The sequence below is a fragment of the Tachyglossus aculeatus genome, chromosome 16 (genome assembly GCF_015852505.1).
Source record: "Tachyglossus aculeatus isolate mTacAcu1 chromosome 16, mTacAcu1.pri, whole genome shotgun sequence".
NCBI lineage: Eukaryota > Metazoa > Chordata > Mammalia > Monotremata > Tachyglossidae > Tachyglossus > Tachyglossus aculeatus.
This window is the reverse complement of record NC_052081.1, coordinates 17,910,001-17,929,056: the sequence shown is the minus strand read 5'-3', so window position 1 is coordinate 17,929,056 and position 19,056 is coordinate 17,910,001. Positions and strand designations below refer to the sequence as shown.

The window sequence follows — 19,056 nt, the reverse complement described above, 5'->3', positions numbered from 1 at the left end:
TTTAATCAGAAAAATTGTGATGCCACTTCTGAAAACTCAACTGCGTTACTTGTGGGCTGTATTTTCACGATAGTGAGGGGGGGAAAAAAACTTATCTACCAGGGAACCGAAGGCAACTTGTCAAAAAAGCAGTTTCTTAGTTTTCTCCCTCTGCCAGCCTAACTAGGGTGTGTTCGTAAAGGAAACACCTTCCATGGCTGGGGTGAAGCGGGCGAAGGGCGAGGAGCTCGGCAAGGAGCTGCATATTAAACAGAAGCAGCGTGGCTCAGTGGAAACAGCGTGGGCTTGGGGGTCAGAGGTCATGGGTTCGAATCCCGCCTCCCCCACATGCCTGCTGTGTGACCTTGGGCAAGTCACTGCGACTTCTCTGTGCCTCAGTTCCCTCCTCTGTAAAACGGGGATTAAGACTGTGAGCCCCTCATGGGACACCCTGATCACCTGGTAACCTCCCCAGTGCTTAGAACAGCGCTTTGCACACAGTAAGTGCTTAATGAATGCCATCATTATTATCATTATTATCATCAATCGTATTTATTGAGCGCTATGTGCACAGCACTGTACTAAGCGCTTGGGAAGTACAGATTGGCAACATTATTATTATTATTATTAAAGGAAGAGGGCCAGGCGAGTATGACACCGGGGCTGTGATACGGTTTTGGACAGCCGGGACAACCTCATCTCCTTGTGTTCCCCCCAGCGCTTAGAACAGTGCTTTGCACATAGTAAGCGCTTAACAAATACCAACTTTATTATTATTATTATTATTATCATTATTATTATTAAAGGAAGAGGGCCAGGCGAGTATGACACCGGGGCTGTGATACGGTTTTGGACAGCTGGGGCAACCTCATCTCCTTGTGTTCCCCCCAGCGCTTAGAACAGTGCTTTGCACATAGTAAGCGCTTAACAAATACCAACATCATTATTATTATTATTATTATCATTATTATTATTATTAAAGGAAGAGGGCCGGGCGAGTATGACACCGGGGCTGTGATACGGTTTTGGACAGCTGGGACAACCTCATCTCCTTGTGTTCCCCCCAGCGCTTAGAACAGTGCTTTGCACATAGTAAGCGCTTAACAAATACCAACATCATTATTATTATTATTATTATCATTATTATTATTAAAGGAAGAGGGCCGGGGGAGTATGACACCGGGGCTGTGATACGGTTTTGGACAGCTGGGGCAACAGGGTGAAAGATGGTGGCGAAACGCTTAGTACAGTGCCCTGTGCACAGTATCGCTCGATAAATATGATTGAATGAATGAATGATGAGAGCTTTGCGGAGTGTCTGTAGGGACACTACATTTAGAGAAGCTTAGCTGGGTGAGCTATGTTATTGAGAGAGATAAGAAAAAGCACAAGGATCTTAAAAGCAGCATGGATCAGTGGAAAGAGCACGGGCTTTGGAGTCAGAGGTCACGGGTTCAAATCCTGGCTCTGCCAATTGTCAGCCGGGTGACTTTGGGCAAGTTACTTCACTTCTCTGGCCCTCAGTTCCCTCATCTGTAAAATGGGGATTAAGACTGTGAGCCCCTCATGGGACAACCTGATCAGCTGGTAACCTCCCCAGTGCTTAGAACAGTGCTTTGCACATAGTAAGTGCTTAATGAATGCCATCATTATTATTATTACTAAAACTTCACATCTGAGTGAAGGGAGTCATTAGCATAATTTTTATAAAAAAGCATCACTGATGCAACGGGGCGGGTTATCAGGTTTCCAATCTCGAGGATTTGGTGAGAAAAACACAACTCTGGAGGTTGGTGTTGGTCTGAAGCAGTTCATTTTAAGGTAAACTCTTGCACAGGAGCAGCGTGGCTCAGGGGAAAGAGCCCGGGCTTTGGAGTCAGAGGTCATGGGTTCGAATCCCGGCTCCACCACAAGTCTGCTGTGTGACCTTGGGCAAATCACTTAACTTCTCTGAGCCTCAAATGACCTCATCTGGAAAAATGGGGGTTAAGACTGGGAGCCCCACGTGGGACAACTTGATCACACTGTATCCCCCCCAGCGCTTAGAACAGTGCTTTGTACATAGTAAGCGCTTAACAAATGCTATTATTATTATTATTATTATTATTACTCCAGTTTAGTCGATCCAATGTACTTGTCCTTCTTGGCGTCAAATCACTGCCCACGCTTGAAGGGCTCTCCAGCTCAATTTACTCATCCCATCCACCAACTGCATTGTACTCTCCCAAACTCCACATAAAGAAGTGCTCAATAAACGCCATTCATTCCTTCAGTCGCATTTACTGGGTGCAAAGCACTGCATTAAGCGCTTGGAAGAGTACATAATAATAATAATAATGGCATTTATTAAGTGTTTATTATGTGCAAAGCACTGTTCTAAGCGCTGGGGAGGTTACAAGGTGATCAGGTTGTGTCCCACGGGGGGCTCACAGTCTTCATCCCCATTTTCCAGGTGAGGGAACCGAGGCCCAGAGAAGTGAAGTGACTTGCCCAAAGTCACACAGCTGACGAGTGTTGGAGCCAGGATTTGAACCCATGACATCTGACTCCAAAGCCGGTGCTCTTTTCCCCTGAGCCAGGGCTCACACTCTTTGTCCCCATTTTACAGCTAAGGTCCCACAGCCGATAAATGGATTAGAACCCAGGGTCCTTCTGACTCCCAGGTTCCTGCTCTATCCGCAGCAAATCAATCCATCGATCAATCAATCGTATTTATTGAGCGCTTACTGTGTGCAGAGCACTGTACTAAGCGCTTGGGAAGCACAAGTTGGCAACATATAGAGACAGTCCCTACCCAACAGTGGGCTCACAGTCTAAAAGGGGGAGACGGAGAACAAAACTAAACATACTAACAAAATAAAATAAATAGAATAGATATGTACAAGTAAAATAAATAAATAGAGTAATAAATATGTACAAACATATATACAGGTATACATATATACCTGGAAGTGTGAAAATATTGGGATACCGGAATCTGCGACGTACCTAGCACTTTCTAGTTGTCTCGGGGGAAGTCTAGACGCTGCCTAGAAGACAACCGAACACTCGCTCCTCCTTGGGTGACGGAGCATTGCGAATATCAATCAATCAATCAATCAATCGTATTTATTGAGCGCTTACTGTGTGCAGAGCACTGTACTAAGCGCTTGGGAAGTACAAGTTGGCAACACATAGAGACAGTCCCTACCCAACAGTGGGCTCACAGTCTAAAAGGGGGAGACGGAGAACAAAACCAAACATACTAACCAAATAAAATAAATAGAATAGATATGTACAAGTAAAATAGAGTATTAAATATGTACAAACATATATACATATATACAGGCGCTGTGGGGAAGGGAAGGAGGTAAGATGAGGGGAATATGCGACGCATTTGGATCTGTGACCTTTGGACGGTTGATATGGAGAAGGAGCGTGGCTCAGTGGAAAGAGCACGGGCTTGGGAGTCAGAGGTCATGGGTTCGAATCCCGGCTCCGCCACTTATCGGCTGTGTGACTTTGGGCACGTCACTTAACTTCTCTGTGCCTCAGTTCCCTCATCTGTAAAATGGGGATTAAGACTGTGAGCCCCCCGTGGGACAACCTGATCACCTTGTATCCCCCCCAGCGCTTAGAACAGTGCTTTGCACATAGTAAGTGCTTAATAAATGCCATTATTATTATTATTATTATTATTATTATTCCACCCCCATCCCCAAAGCACTTCTACGCCTAGCTTTAAATTATATATTACAAATTACTTATTCAGATTAACGTCTGCCCTGAATGCTGTATGCTCAGTACGGGCAGGGAGCGTTTCTGCCGATCCTGCTCCCACGCGCTTAGTACAGTGCTCTGCGCACAGTACGCACTCCATTCTTTCATTCATTCAATTGTATTCACTGAGCGCCGACTGTGTGCTGAGCAAAAATACCATTGATTGACTGATTGATTGAGCAGGAGCTCAGGAGAACAGAAGGGATATTTCCTGGAGTCTCTGCCACGTGGTGACTGTGCTCTCCCAAGCGCTCAGTACAGTGTCCTCTGCATTTAGTAAGTGCTCAATAAACGCTACTGGGTGATGGGCAGACGATGGCCGAGCCTCCCATGGTAAGTAACGGAGGTTGGGACTTGGGGAACGGAGTACGGCAGCAGGAGGAGGGCGGGGATGCTGCACGGTGTGGCAGTGCAGGCCAAGACCCCCAGAGACCGGATCATCAATCGTATTTATTGAGCGCTTACTATGTGCAGAGCACTGTACTAAGCGCTTAAAGCATTTATTAAGCGCTTACTATGTGCAAAGCACCGTTCTAAGCGCTGGGGGGATACAAGGTGATCAGGCTGTCCCACGTGGGGCTCACAGTCTTCATCCCCACTTTACAGATGAGGGAATGAGGCCCACAGAAGTGAAGTGACTTGCCCCAAGTCACACAGCTGACAAGTGGCGGAGCCGGGATTTGAACCCATGACCTCGGACTCCAAAGCCCGGGCTCTTCTCCACGGAGCCCCGCTGCTTCTCAAACGGGATTTCCAGCAAAGTGACGACAGCACCTGCCGGATCCTGGTCCGCACCGGTTGGCAGCTGCCAGGGTAGCAGCCTGGGGAGACTGACTGCCCATTCCCCCTCCGGACTGTAACCCTGTTGCGGGCAGGGCACATGTCTGTTACATTCCCACTTCTCTCAGTTGCCTCATCTGTAAAATGGGAGTTGAGACTGTGAACCCACTTCTCTCTGCCTCAGTTGCCTCATCTGTAAAATGGGAGTTGAGACTGTGAACCCACTTCTCCGTGCCTCAGTTACCTCATCTGTAAAACGGGAGTTGAGACTGTGAACCCCATGTGGGACGGAAACTGGGCCCAGCCTGTTTGGCTTGTATCCACCCCAGCGCCTAGTATGGTGCCCGAAACCAAGTAAGCGCTTAACAAATATCGCCATTATTATGTTTACCAAGGGGGATTCATTCATTCATTCATTCAGTCGTATTTATTGAGCACCTACTGTGTGCAGAGCACCGGACTGAGCGCTTGGAAAGTACAGTTCGGCAGCAGAGACCATTCCTACCCAAAAACGGGTGCACAGTCTAGAAGAGGGAGGCAGACAACAAAACAAGAGAAGCAGCGTGGCTCAGTGGAAAGAGCCCGGGCTTTGGAGTCAGAGGTTGTGGGTTCTAATTCAGACACCGCCGCTTGCCTGCTGTGTGACTTCGGGCAAGTCACCTAACTTCCCTGTGCCTCAGTTACCTCGGCTGTAAAACAGGGACTAAGACTGTGAGCCCCCCGTGGGACAGCCTGATCACCTTGGAACCTCCCCAGCGCTTGGAACAGTGCTCTGCACATAGTAAGCGCTTAATAAATGCCATCATCATTATTATTATATTGCACAAGCACCGGGTACGGTGCTCTGCACACGGTAAGCGCTCAATAATCAATCAATCAATCAATCGCATTTATTGAGCGCTTACTATGTGCAGAGCACTGCACTAAGCGCTTGGGAAGTCCAAATTGGCAACATATAGAGACGGTCCCTACCCAACAGTGGGCTCACAGTCTAAAAGGGGGAGACAGAGAACAAAACCAAACATCCTAACAAAATAAAATAAATAGGATAGATATGTACAAGTAAAATAAATAAATAAATAGTGTAATAAATATGTACAAGTATATATACAGGTGCTGTGGGGAAGGGAAGGAGGTAAGATGGGGGGGATGGAGAGGGAGACGTGTGAAAATATTGGGACACCGGAATCTGCGACGTACCTAGCACTTTCTAGTTGTCTCGGGGGAAGTCTAGACGCTGCCTAGAAGACAACTGAACACTCGCTCCTCCTTGGGTGACGGAGCATTGGGAATATCAATCAATCAATCAATCGTATTTATTGAGCGCTTACTATGTGCAGAGCACTGTACTAAGCGCTTGGGAAGTCCAAATTGGCAACATATAGAGACAGTCCCTACCCAACAGTGGGCTCACAGTCTAAAAGGGGGAGACAGAGAACAAAACCAAACATACTAACAAAATAAAATAAATAGGATAGATATGTACAAGTAAAATAAATAGAGTAATAAATATGTACAAATATATATACATATATACAGGTGCTGTGGGGAAGGGAAGGAGGTAAGATGGGGGGGGATGGAGAGGGAGACGAGGGGGAGAGGAAGGAAGGGGCTCAGGAATGAACTTGGGATTCAGATCATCTGAGGAAGAAAGCTTCCTTGTTTCTCTTTTCAGTTCCTTCCTTTCTAATTCAGGTAACCAAACCTCGGCTACTTACATACTAAAAAAATCCAGAAGAGCCAACTGAAAGGACAGCACGGTGAGTTTTTCTCCTCATCTCCTCCAACTCACCCTTCCACTCTCTCTCTCTTTTTCTTAATGGTATGAGTTCAGTGTTCACTGTGTGCCAGAACACTGAATCAACTTCCAATCCTAATTCTAATTAGAATTCTAATCTAATTCTAATAAATACGAATGACTTCGCTATCCCTACTGGCCGGCTATTTTCAGACTCCCCCGGGGGGGTGACTGCATAGTCAAAAGCTCCCCCCGTCACTGAGGGGGCCACCCTGGTTCTGAGGGGAGGGTTAGTGGGGGAGAAATGGCCCTTAGCGCTGCCATAATACCAATCACGCCGAGTGTCACCGGGTATGTACTTTCCAAGCGCTCAGTACAGTGCTCTGCACACAGTAAGCGCTCAATAAATACGATCGATTGATTATGAATCCCTGAAACGAGGAGCGGCGGGGCCTGGTGGAGAGAGCCCGGCCCTGGGGGTCAGGAGGACCTGGGTTCTAGTCCCGGCTCCGCCGCTCGTCTGCTGCGTGACCCTGGGCAAGTCGCTTCACTTCTCTGGGCCTCGGTTTCCTCAACTATAAAATGGGGATACCTGTTCTCCCTCCTTCTGAGACCACGAGGGACGGGGATTGTGTCTGACCTAATTAACTTGTACCTACCCCAGTGCTTGCTCTCTTCCTCCCTTCAAAGCCCTACTGAGAGCTCACCTCCTCCAGGAGGCCTTCCCACACTGAGCCCCCTTTTTCCTACCTCCTTCCCCACCCCACAGCACCTGTATATAGGTTTGTACAGATTTATTACTCCATTTATTTTACTTGTACATATTTACCATTCTATTTATTTTGTTAATGATGCGCTTCCAGCTTTACTTCTATTTATTCTGATGACTTGACACCTGTCCCCGTGTTTTGTTTTGATGTCTGTCTCCCCCTCCTAGACTGTGAGCCCGTTGCTGGGTAGGGACCGTCTCTATATGTTGCCAACTTGGACTTCCCAAGCGCTTAGTACAGGCTCTGCACACAGTAAGCGCTCAATAAATACGACTGAATGAATGAATGCTTGCTTAGAACAGTCTTTGACATTTAGTAAGCGCTTTAACAAATACCTTTGAAAACAACATGACCCGAGGTGGTGGTTCTCTTTTTTTTAAAAAAAAAATGAATGACCGACATAATGTTCAAATGTTTCATACTGGCAATAAACAAGTAGTTAATAGAGTCCAATTTTAACAAAATTTAATATTTTAGGTGCACATCCCCACACACGGATGGGCCTTCCAAAAAACTAACATCCCTTATTCAAAACGCTTGAAATACTTAAACCGATCTTGGTTTCTATACATGCCGCTGCATTTTTGCTGCGAATTTCAAATTCAGTGCGACCGCTCTGAACTGTTTTTATTTGGAAGCCCCGAAACGTTTCACCGCCCCGTCTCTTCGGCTTCCACACCAACTCAACCGAGCCATAGCGTCGAGGGCTGCTACGCTGAGGAACGCGAGGAAGCCGTCCCCACTCTCGAGCCTTCTCTAATGCTAAAGATAGAAAATGCGCAGGGATCGACGGAGTCCGACCTATGCCTCACGGCACCGAATTTAGACGTCGTTGAATAGCAACTTCTTTTAGAATTACAAAATGATGGACCAAAAACTGGCTACCGACAGAACTGTTGGGCTGATGCGGCCGAGGAGACCGCACACAACCCTAAAATAGCACAAGGCAAACAAATGCACCCCCTTTACTAAACCGCTACAGGGTTCGAAGACGGTTGTTTCCTCCAGCACAGGATCCTGCCGAGAAAACTCTACTGACCCACCGTTCGTACCATTGATTAAAAAGAACGCAATTATGATACCGTGGTTTCAGAGGAATCTGAACAAACCAGGCCCTGCAGGCAATCCGCTCGGCCTCGCGCTGCTAAGGGAAAAATAATTCAGATCGGGGCAGAGGGGAGGATCGAACCGCGGTGCGAGTGGAGCCAACAGACTTGACCCAGTGCGTTGGATACAAATCCCCGGGATCGGATGGAGAGTTCTGAGGGAAAGTGGAGAAATTCCCGGTGAGACTGAATAACCTAGGGCTACGTTGGAAGACTGTAGGCAACTTATCCGCACATCTTGCCTTGTATTCTGCTGTCGAGTCGTCCCCGCCCCACAACGACTCCACGGACACATCTCTCCCAGAACGCCCCGCTCTCCATCCGCGATCCTTCTAGTATTCATTTCATTTTTCTTGTACGTATTTATTCTATTTATTTTATTAGGTTTATATGTTTTGCTTTGTTGTCCGTCTAGACTGTGAGCCCGCTGTTGGGTAGGGGCCGTCTCTATATGTTGCCAACTTGTACTTCCCAAGTGCTTAGTCCGGTGCTCTGCACATTGAATGAATGAATGAATGAACAGTGGATCCATTGAGTTTTCTCGGTAAAAACGTGGAATTGGTTTACCATTGCTCCCTTCCAAGCGATAAACTCGAGCTTCTGCCGCTGCTGCCCAGCATAGGGGAGTTTTGCCTTGTTCGCCCAAACTAGGAATGGAATGGACAGGCCTCTGCTTGACTCTCCCTCCCGGAGCCGAGACTGGTGGAGGACTGGAAACCCTCTCATCTGGGAGGAGATGGACATGTCTGGACATTATACATTATAAATTATTTATAGTAACATCTGTCTCCCGCTCTAGGCTCAAAGTGGGCAGGGAACATATCTACCAACTCTGTTGTAGAGGACTCTCCCAAGAGCTTAGTTCAGCGCTCTGCCCACAGTACGATCCCAACAAATACAGCTGGCGGAGATGACTGGCAGATTGCTTACAAGCTGGGAAATCTGATTTCTCCAACTGGAAGACTACTAGAATAATGGACGTAATCATCAATCGTATTTATTGAGCGCTTACTATGTGCACAGCACTGTACTAAGCGCTTGGGAAGTACAAATTGGCAACATATAAAGTCCCTACCCAACAGTGGGCTCACAGTCTAAAAGGGGGAGACAGAGAACAAAACCAAACATACTAACAAAATCAAATAAATAGAATAGATATGTACAAGTAAAATAAATAGATAAATAAATAAATAATGTTCTTATATCATTGAGAAGAGGGGGGTCTAGTGGATAGTGCACGGGCCTGGGTTCTAATACCGGCTCTGCCACTCGTCTGCTGTGCGACCCTGGGCACCTTGTCTGTGCCTTAGTGACCTCATCTGTAAAATGGGGACATTGACTGTGTCCAACCTGATTATTGAGCGCTTATTGCAGGGCACCGTACTAGGCGGGTTGGGAGAGTACAAACAACAGAGTCGGTAGGGATGTTCCCCTGCTCACAAGGAGCTAACAGTCTCGAAGGAGGTTACAGTCTACAGGCTGGTGGAATATACAAGTGGACTTGGGGCAGAGTAAAATGAAGGATGTGGGGCGGAGGCTACGTTTGATCCAAATCGATCGATCAGTGGGATTTATTGAGCGCCAGCTGTGTGAGGAGTAGTGTACTGAGTGCTTTGGAGAAGCAGTGTTGACTTAGTGGAAAAAGCCCGGACTTGGGAGTCAGAGGTCATGGGTTCTAATCCCGGCTCTGCCACTTGTCAGCTGTGGGACTTTGGGCAAGTCACTTAGCTTCTCTGTGCCTCAGTTACCTCATCTGTAAAGTGGGGATGAAGCCTGTGAGCCCCACGTGGGACAACCCAATTACCCTGTATCCACCCCAGCGCTTAGAACAGTGCTTGGCACATAGTAAGCGCTTAACAAATGCCATAAGTAGTATTATTATTATTAGTTTGTATTGTACAGTGCCTGGCACAGAGTAAGCACTTAAATATCGTAAAAAAAAGGAATATTCAGAAAAGCATAGCATACTGGGAGCGGGGAGAGAGACAACCTGGTTTATGTACAGGGAGTTTGCACCTCACAAAACTGCTGGAGAAGGCAAAATGGAAATCAGTGGACACGATTTGACAAGATTTCATACCAAGATCCATAAATAAAATGTCTTTAGGAATGCAGAGATGATCGTCCAAAGAAAAGCTACCTACTGAACTAATTTGCTTTTCAAGAGTAAATGCGGACTAGAGGGATGGCTGCCATGGAATGTAATGCCGTGTGGGGAGATTCGAGACTGTGAGCTCTAGGGATTGTCACTGTTTACTGTTGTGTTGAACTCTCCCAAGCACTTAGTACAGTGCTCTCCACACAGTAAATGTTTAATAAACACAACTGAATGAATGAATGAATGAATGAGACATTTATGTGCACATCATATACCCTATTACTCTTCCTCTATGCCATTTACTTAAGCATCTGTCTCCCCCACTAGACTATCAGCTCCTTGGGGGCAGGAATCATGTCTCTTAGCTTCTTTGTATCTATCGACCAACCAGTCAGATTTCTTGAGTGTTGTCGGCGTGCAGAGATGTTTGGCAGAGCACAATATAACAGAGCGGAGACGCACGTTCCCTACTCACGACAACTCGTGTACCCTCCCAAGCACCAATCGAGCGTAGGTACTCGATAAATACCGCTCATTTATTCCTTCGTTCACGCACTCGGTTTGGCAGCTTTATGCGTACAGCACTCTACTAAGCACCAGGGACCTGCCGTCAGAAGGCTTACAATCTTCCCAAGCCCTCGGTACTGCGGGAGCTCTGTTCTTTCCGCCGGCTTCCTGTAAATTACCTGTCTTCCACTTCTCTGCGCCCAGGAGATGCTCACTGACAACTACTGACTGACGGATTGGCATTATCTGCCAGTCTTGGGTGGAGGTGGAGCGGAAAAGATGAATCAATATTACGCGTATTCTCCGGATCGCGACTGGTTTGGATTTCGAAAGGCCCGTACCTACTTTCTGGCCAATCGCTTGGCCTCAAAAACCAACCCAACAAAAAAGGGAAAAGCTTTAAGACGGGATTTATTGTGGGTTTTTTGGTTGTTTGTTTGTTTTCCTTTCTGAAGGGAGGGCGGGGTACCTCAGTGCATTTGTCTGAATTTGAAGGAAGTTTAGGACAGACTCAGCACACGGTGAAAAGATCAACTCTAGGTACCAGTACGGACTCCGAAGTAAGCAGCTCACATTAATGATTCAAATCCATCCGAACTTACACAAAAGCACTAAATGGTCGGGGGTTCAAATCCCAGCTCCACCAACTGTCAGCTGTGCGACCTTGGGCAAGTCACTTAACTTCTCTGTGCCTCAGTTCCCTCACCTGTAAAATGGGGGTTAAGACTGTGAGCCCCACGTGGGACACCTGATCCCCCTCCAGTGCTTAGAACATTGCTTTGCACATAGCAAGCGCTTAACAAATGCCATCATTATTATTATTAAAGAACTCTAAAAATGTATCAATGATCTAAAAACCATCTTGTTGATCTTTGAACAATACAGTACAATCTACTCGCAATTTTACTTCTGAACCCACAGATGGGTGACAAAATGTGGATGATAGGCTTTGAAAGAGACACGTAAGCCCCGGCATCATTTTAAAATTGAGTGGATTTTTAAGCGACAATGTGTTTGCTTCACAGAAGCTACCGAACAGGGGTGAAAACCTCAGCGGGAAAATATGGCAGGCAACACTGACACTTGTGGCCATTTTGAGATGGCCCGTTTTCAATTATTTATAATGCTCATTATCAAACGTGTTCATTTAAAATGGAATATCGTATATATTCAACACGCACGGAAAATACCCCTGGCATAAACAGTGAAATAGTATTTACCACATTTGAATATAGAGTAGTTCAGAAAAGGGGAAAAAAAAACCACAGTTAGCGCTTAATAAATGCTGTTGGTGATGAACATCATCATCATCATCATCAATCGTATTTATTGAGCGCTTACTGTGTGCAGAGCACTGTACTAAGCGCTTGGGAAGTACAAATTGGCAACATATAGAGACAGTCCCTACCCAACAGTGGGCTCACAGTCTAAAAGGGGGAGACAGAGAACAAAACCAAACATACTAACAAAATAAATAGAATAGATATGTACAAGTAAAATAAATAGAGTAATAAATATGTGCATACATATATACAGGTGCTGTGGAGAAGGGAAGGAGGTAAGATGAGGGGGATGGAGAGGGGGACGAGGGGGAGAGGAAGGAAGGGGCTCAGTCTGGGAAGGCCTCCTGGAGGAAGTGAGCTCTCAGCAGGGCCTTGAAGGGAGGAAGAGAGCTAGCTTGGCGGATAATTTAAACAAAAAGAAACGCCACCGGGATCACGGCCGGTTCCGCTTCCCCCACTGGGTAAATACACCTGGGATTCAGTAACATGCGTGGCGGGAAATCCGGATGGGAAGTCAATAAAAACGCCGGCACTGAAACGTCGCAAGCGCTTGACAGATTCGAAAACGGCGGCTCGGTAAAATGCGGCCTTTATGGGGAGCCTGTGAAATGGCATTTGAAACTACAAGTGCGTCACTAGTTTCTACCCCCCCACCACCACCCGAAGCCACATCTTGCCGTGATGAGGGATGTGAAACCAGCAAAAGTGTGCGTGCGGGGGGTTTGGGGGGGTGGAGGGTGGGTGGGCCAGCCTGATGGGAGGCGAATACCGCAACAGCTGCTAAAAGTTGCTAAGGTCACAACCACCTGCAAGGCCCCTGGGGCTTCGGCACTTTTCTCTTCTGTTCCTTGGACGCCAGGCCCCCAAGACGGGCAGGCCCCGTGCCACCCTCCGGCCCACCTTCTTGGCCGTTGCCCTCACCGCCCCAGCAGGTCTGGCGCTGCCACACATAATAATAACGATTGTGGCATTTGTTAGGTGCTTACTACGTGCCAGGCACCGTGCTAAAGGTAACAGGGTTGGACACAGTCCCTGCCCCGCACGGGGCTCAGTCTTCATCCCCATTATACAGATGAGGGAGCCGAGTCACAGAGCAGCCAAGGGGCTTGCTCAGGGTCACCCAGCAGGTAAGTGGATTGAGGTATGATTAGAACCCAGGTCCTTCTAACTCCCAGGCCTGTGCTCTATCCCCTGGGCCACGGTGTTTCCCCAGCATGAGAGTCTAAGCCCTCTAAGTAAGCACCCGATAAATACGATTGAATGAATGAATGAGAGAGAAGAGAGTCTAAGTGGCCCATCGCTGGCTGGACTACTAGCGCTGTACTCATCCATCCAATCCTATTTATTGAACGCTTACTGTGTGCAAAGCACTGTCCTAAGCGGTTGGGAGAGTACAATACAAGAATAAATGGACACACACCGCCCGTCCAAAGCCAGTTTCTCAATTCCTTTGCCAGGGCTCTCGGTCTTGAGGACTTTGTGACTGAACTGAGGCCCACCCATCTTTCATTACAAGAGACTCCATCATCACGTAAACCAGTTTAAAGGGATGGCTTTCAAAGCAGCCAATTAGAAACGGATCATTTGTGCCCCCGCCGCCCCACAAAAAGCACGAAATATAAGCACTAAATAAGTGCTTACTATGTGCCAAGCACTGTTCTAAACCCTGGAGTAGATACACCTGCATATATGTATATATATATACATGTATATATGTTTGTATGTATTTATTACCCTATTTATATATTTATTTTACTTGTACACATTCATTCTACTTATATTATTTTGTTAATATGCTTTGTTTTGTTGTCTGTCTCCCCCTTCTAGACTGTGAGCCCACTGTTGGGTAGGGACCGTCTCTATATGTTGCCAACTTGGACTTCCCAAGCACTAAGTGCAGTGCTCTGCACACAGTAAGCGCTCAATAAATACGGTTGAATGAATGAATGACTGAATAAATACGATTGAATGAATGAATGAATGGAAAGAGCCCGGGCTTTGGAGTCAGAGGTCACGGGTTCAAATCCCGGCTCCGCCACTTCATTCAGTCATTCAATCGTATTTATTGAGCTCTTAATATAATAATAATAATGATGGCATTTATTATTTATTATTTATTTATTATTGTTTATGCTTTGTTTGTTGTCTGTCTCCCCCTTCTAGACTGTGAGCCCACTGTTGGGTAGGACCGTCCCTATATGTTGCCAACTTGGACTTCCCAAGCGCTAAGTACAGTGCTCTGCACACAGTAAGCGCTCAATAAATACGACTGAATGAATGCTAAGAAATGAGATCTACATATACAAAATAATATGCACATTTTTCAAAAATTATTACACAGGGATTTCAGCAATTGCCAGTTTGCAATATGGATCAAGTAACGAAGAGTACAATGCTCTGCACAGAGTAAGCCTTCAATAAATGTTATTGATTGGTTACTAAATAAAAACCAAAAAACAAAATACAAACCCCACAATTACCCAGACCCCTTATCCCTCTCAAGTCTCTCCTTCAACCTTTCTACAACCCTTTTATTGTTCTTCAGCATTTTAACTGCAGGGCAATAGTAAGCCCACTCAACAATTAACTTTCATAACCCTCGAAAAGGTTTCATCAGGGATGAGATGGAAACTAATGGCTGAAATGAGGTTTTTGAAGGACCCATGTGTTTACCTGGGTGATCTGGCCCATTCCCATTTTAGCTAAAAGAAAAAAGAAACCTCAAGGCTAAGTATGGAATCGATAAATTACTTCCCATCATCTCACTCTCGCTTTCAGAATTTAGCAAAACGGCCTCTACGCTGTTCGGAATAGACTTTCTTCTTGCCTCCTGAAGAAGGAAATAGAATGCCTCCCAAATGGAAATTGAAGACAAATGAGAAAGGCCACCTTCCTTTAAGACACAAAAATCCCAAATTACTATCTAGAATTGCCCCCTCAGATTTTACTATAATCTACTCAGGTTTAGAGGACAGAATACTTCCCATGTGATAATTAAAGAGGAAATGACGTGGCATACATATCTAACACGTATCACCCACGCACGCACGCACGATTAAACTCAAAATAATTGACTTGGGATCCCCCATACATCGCAAACAAATTTAGAGGGAATTTACAATTTCAAGGTTCATTTTTGAACTCGATGCTCGGAGATACGACTCTTCCAGAAATATGATGAGATATAAAAATCAGAGAATCCGAAACCTTAAATTCGGAGATGCCACTGATTGTCTTTGGGCCCGACTGTACACACAGAAAGTAAAGGAGCTCCATAAAAAGGTAGCTGCCCCAAGTGAACAGATTGGGCGGGTCTGCAGGAGACCAAAGAAACCCTGTCGGTCTAAAAACGTTACTGAAAAATCAACATTTTGGAATGTCATCTTTTACGGTGAGTAAATATGATCGGTAAAACCTCATTACTCCTAAAAAGGACTTGGGCAAGTGCGATATTATTAATACATTGATTCTTTCGCAGTGGGTGCCCATCTTTCCTGAGAGCAGAATTGCTAAGGACAAAACCAAAGCTTCGTCTAAAAGGGGAATTGAAATTTTTAGCATGCTGGGAACTACTCGGGATCAAGGGGGAACAAGCTGCATCACGGTCTGATTTCTGAGCGGTCAAGTTGATTTACCTCCGCTTCAGAGCTGGAAGGGAAAAAAGCCCCAAGCCCTCCCGGCTTTTCCTCCCCTCCCCCCACCAAATAAGCACGGCTGCAGACTGTGGGTCCGTTAAGGGGGACGGTTTTGAGAGGTGCAGGTAGAGGGAGAGGAAAAATAATTCGGGGGGGGCCCGCACCGTAGGATGAGCGTGCCCCAATCCCTCCGCGGGGACGGATGGAAAAGCAACGCGAGGGTTAAAGGAAACTACATTACATATTAAAGCTGGAACTTCCTATGCCCTGCTTGAGCTTCTTTGAAGCAGCCCAGAAAAATGCCGGACAATAGAAGCCTCCAGAGAGGCGAGGAGGCACCCACTCGGAGCCGCTCATTTAGGAATATTCGACGCCCGTCGCCCACCAGGTACCGTTCGTCGGGCAGAAGCCGAGCCCCTGAGCTGCTTCCCGGCTCTCGGATTCAGGCGAAATGAACGCGCACCATCACGTGGGTTTCAGCCGAGCGGTGACGTTGGATTCCGCTCTGTCAGGAGACAGCATCTGTCAAAGCCCACATTTAAACCGCCGCCTGCCTATGCGGTGGCGGCTCGAGGGCCGACGACGGCCGTGGGGCTCGGCGAGGCGGCCCCGGCGGCGATGGGGGGAGAGAGGCGGCATCTGGGCATCCTTCGCTCCCGGAGGACCGGCCCGGGGCCCGCTCGGGCTACTTGACGGGCCGGCTCGGCCAGCTCCACGCGAAATATGGATACCTCGGGGAGGCGGCTGCGCCGCACCGTCGGGCCGGGGGACCGCCGCGCGTAGAAGGCTTCGATGCGTCGGTCGTCGCCGGCGGACGGGGCTCCTTTGTTCCCCCGAACGGGAGTCCAGACCCGCCGGGACCGAGCCCACGCCCACGAGGGAGGCGGGGGCGGCTCGGGGACGAGCAGCCAGATGGACGGCTCGGATGCTGGGGACCAGCCGCCGCAGGAGGCAGAGCGGTGGGGGATGCGCGCAGGATCCGGGGCACCTTTCTGACCGGAGCGATGAGGTGCCAAAACTATTTTCAGGGGGCCTAATCCTATCGCCATAAATGGCCTGACTAAGGAAGGTACGTCAAACCCTTGTGTGTCGTGTACGTTTGCTTCTTTTCCTTTCTTGTCACTTTTCCGATCCCGGAGCCACCGGATACCGATCACGCTTCGCGATCGTCGCGTTAAAAGAGGGACGCGATCTCCGACGCGTGCGTTTCCTAAACGTTTGTTCTCTCCGGGAGAAAATGGCCCTTAGGGTGCAGGGAGGGTAAGAAGGAGGCTATCCTGGCTAGATGCGTCGGTGGAGATGCCTGAGAAAATTCAACTTTTACAAAATAAGGGTGACGGTCCTTCCTCCGGCTAGGTCACGTTTGATCCTCATCTGACGCACCGTTAAAGCGCTGGTTAAAAATCGAGGCTCTGCTATGTAACGCACTCCGATCGTTAAACCCACCAGAACAGCCAAAACTGCACTAGCAAATCGGCACGTTCAGCCTCCTCTGTATTTCGCTCCTGTATCCGTTCTCCGACACAATTGCAGTTTCAGATTTTCTATTAGCGACGCCCGGCATTGAGCATCTACCGCCCGGTCCCCAAAAAACCCCACTTCAGGCCCTCCCCACCCCGATCTAAAATGACAGGCACGGTCTAAGACGGGGGCATTTCAATTAACGCACACATCTGACGAATAGTATGGCTGGAACTACCTACAGATGCCAGGGAGAAACCTTCAATTCAGCGTCCCTCCCGAATGCACACAGATTGCCTGTAATAGGGCCCAATAGTGAATTGCCTGGCTATTTTCATTAGGCATACAAATGCAATCTTGAGCTAAAAAAGCCTACGATCGAGGGATTCGAAAACACTTCCCTCGTAACGTTCACGTTTGCCTCTCTTGGCTTTCAAATGCCTCTGATGAAATAAATGAACTAGGTAATACAGATTCTCCCTGACAACGGAAAAAAAAACTTCTAAAATCTGATTCAGAGAGATCTAATAGACAGAACTACCAAAAGTGCTTACCAGCACATTTTACCCCGCGTCACAATAAATCATTAAAGAGGGTTAAATATAAATGTGCCTACTCTGTACAGGACTAAGCTAATGGGGAATAAACGTGTGATTTTTCAAGGTGGAGAGAGATTGTAAAGAAATAAAGTCCAAAGCTAATGAAATATTTCAACATAACCAGATGCAGTTGTGATAACTGGCAACTGAAAAATTTTCAGAGCTTGTTAAAAGACTTCAAATACTGAAGGTAGTGAACTCATCTAGTATTATACGAAAGCACAAGAAAATCAGTGCAAATTTCACTCTTTACAATGAAGAGTGAAAATATGGTAGGTTTCTGTGATGCATGGGAGAACAGGCATAATTAATCTCACTAAGAACATGCCGGATATTAGGTCTGACACAATCCGTTTCCTGCTATTTACCGTAGTACTTATGAACTTTCCCTTTAATCGGAAGGTAAACGAAAAATTTCAACGAGTGAAAGTCCAGAATCACATTCCCAGGTTAAGCCACCAGCACCATGTACAAAATCAATGAGTTCTTAAAAAAAAAAAACCCTACAAAAAAAAACCTCCTTAAGATCAGAAAGCTGAATATATTAGATACTGAATCATTACCCTAGATCTGGCTCAGCAACTACTGGGAGAAGATCAACTTTAAAGCCAAATCATAAATGCTCCAATAAGAGGCCCATTCTGGGGCATTTTATGGAACCGTGCACATCTTAAACACCAGATTAGTGAAATTCAATTGTAAACTGAACATTAAACGCTATCCCCAAAATGCTAAAAACTATGGTGGAGACTTTAAAATGATACCTATCTGCACATTAATGTTTGAAAGGAGAGCTGAAAATTTCAAAAATACATTTTTTGTGAATATAGGAAGAGTATGTGTAAATGTAAAGCTCTCGTGGCCTTTAACAAGTATTGATGGGCACCATTATGAATTCAGATGTGGAACTGCAATACTTTTTCAAAACTTAACATCAGTGTATGTTCACGACATACATACAAACATCAACCTACTTTATCACAGAAAATGTTGAAACAACAATAGCCTAGAGAAACTTCTGTCACTGGGCTTACGCTGAAGGGGAAGTACCTTGCTAAATATACAACACTTTAAGATGGGTGAATAGTGGATTTTAAATCCCCTGAATCCTTATGACCTGCAAGACAGAATTTGACACGGCAATTCAAAATACAGTAGGGGTTTAGAAACTGTCCCTTGAAAATCAGGCAAAGAAATCTACAGTAAACCATGCCCGATTTAAATGTGAATGCTTTTCAATATTATCTACAGTTACTATTAAATGGTATACTTTCTGATCACTAACAACAACTGGCACCTTTTCCTGGCTAGGGCCTTCGTATTTTGCTTCCAAACATATGA

The 19,056-nt window shown here is 46.5% G+C and overlaps 2 protein-coding genes across 2 annotated transcripts in view; one reads left to right on the top strand and one right to left on the bottom strand.

Moving 5' to 3' along the window:
* Nucleotides 1–19,056, bottom strand: part of CDC73 (cell division cycle 73) — a 127,493-nt gene that overhangs the window by 34,899 nt on the left and 73,538 nt on the right. The window lies entirely within an intron of this gene.
* The window catches only part of B3GALT2 (beta-1,3-galactosyltransferase 2), an 8,461-nt gene continuing 5,552 nt past the window's right edge, over nucleotides 16,148–19,056 (top strand). The window contains exon 1 of the mRNA XM_038758426.1: nucleotides 16,148–16,724. The gene's annotated coding sequence lies outside the window, so the exon portion shown is untranslated. The remainder of the gene's footprint in view (nucleotides 16,725–19,056) is intronic.